The 1,692-nt window shown below is 44.2% G+C and overlaps 1 pseudogene; it reads left to right on the forward strand.

The window, feature by feature from the left end:
• Window positions 1–431: 431 nt before the first annotated feature.
• LOC103273578 lies at window positions 432–1,169 on the forward strand (annotated as a pseudogene).
• The last annotated feature ends 523 nt before the right edge of the window (window positions 1,170–1,692 follow it).

Raw genomic sequence — 1,692 nt, forward strand, 5'->3', positions numbered from 1 at the left:
CAGAGAACTGGGAAGTTTGCCCTGAAGAACAGATTTCCCTAAAGGAATCAATGCTAAAGAACTGATAAATTAGGCTGGGCACAGTGGTTAACATCTGTAACCCCAACACTTTGGGAGGAGAGGATCACCTGAGGTCAGGAGTTTGAGACCAGCCAAATCAATACAATGAGACCCTGTCTTTATAAAACAAAACAAAACAACCCCCTCCCTCCCCAAAACAAAAAACCTTAAAAAATTAGCTAGGTGTGGTGGCAGATGCCTGTAGTTCTAGCTACTCAGGAGGCTCACATGGTAGGATTGCTTGAGGCCAGAGTGTGAGACTGCAGTGAGCTGGGACCATACCACTGCACTCCAGCTTAGGTGACAGAGCAATACTCTGTCTCTAAAAAAAAAAATAAATGCGCATGAACAGTACCTGCAGACCTGGAAACATGCTGGAGGAAGAGCACAGAAAAATCCCTTTGGTTCCAGAAAATCTCCTGAAAAAGTGACGGCTTATCAAACTCTCAAAGCTACCCAGGCAAAACAGGCACTTTTGGCAAGGAAGGAGCAGAGAAAAGGAAAAGGGCTCAGGTTTCAGCGACTGAAATTGTTCCTTTGTGATTCCTGGTGGCAGAAACTTGACAATGTGCATCTCAGAAAACGAGAAGTGAAACCTCATGCCTTGGAATTGCCAGATAAACATTCCTTGGGCTTTGTTGTACGCATCCAAAGGATTGAGGGGGTGAGTTCGCCGGTGCAGAGGACCATTGCAAGACTGTCTGAAGGAAATTTTCAGTGGTGTCTTTGTCAAAGTCAACCCTCAGAGCCTAAAAACGCTGTGTATTGTGGATCCTTGTGTGACCTGGGGATTTCCAAATCTGAAGTCTGTTTGGGAATTTATCTTGAAACGTGGACAAGCCCAGGTCAAGAATAAGACCATTTCTCTGACAGACAACACAGTGATTGAGGAGCACCTGGGGAAGTTTGGTGTCATTTGCTGGGAAGCCTTCATTCATGAAATTGCCTTCCCGGGAAAGCATTTCCAGGAGATCTCGTGGTTCTTGTGCCCTTTCCAACTCTTGCTAGTCCATAATATGACCAAAAATAGAGTAGGTTTCATCAAGGAGATGGACTCACCAGACTATAGGGGTGAACGCATCAATCAGCTAATCTGCCAGTTGAACTAGACCAGAATATCTGAAAGCACAGTGCCTTGGAAGCACGTGTTTTCGTTCTTTGGAATTGTTATCAAGTATCTTCAGAGAAGATTATTTGGGGCTCTTTCTTCAAAAACTGGAAGGAAGGGGTCAGGGAGAAGACAAAAGTTATGTTCATGGCAGGCACCTCTCAGCACAGTCCAGTTCCAAGGGAAAATTCCAGTGTTCTCCACGTTGGCTGCCACAGCCTCTGAAATCAGTATATGTCATGCAGGAAGGAGTCTCACTTTGTCACATATTCTATCCTTGGGTTCAGTTTTGGTGAATGAATAAAGCAAGCATGTGTACAAGAAAAAAAAAGAACTGATAAATTATGAACGTGTTCTTCAGAGATGCTTGTAAAATATTTTATATGTCAAGAGGCAAAAAGGGACTGATAAGTGTGAAATATTTAGGTCTTGGGTGGTTGTGAGGTAATTGCCTGGACATAGAATCTTTTCCCCCTATACCTGGCTTCTTTCTGCCCCCTTCAGGGAGCATCTTCTGCGTCAGG

The sequence above is a fragment of the Carlito syrichta genome, unplaced genomic scaffold (assembly GCF_000164805.1).
Source record: "Carlito syrichta isolate Samal-C Ts95f unplaced genomic scaffold, Tarsius_syrichta-2.0.1 Scaffold314094, whole genome shotgun sequence".
Lineage (NCBI taxonomy): Eukaryota > Metazoa > Chordata > Mammalia > Primates > Tarsiidae > Carlito > Carlito syrichta.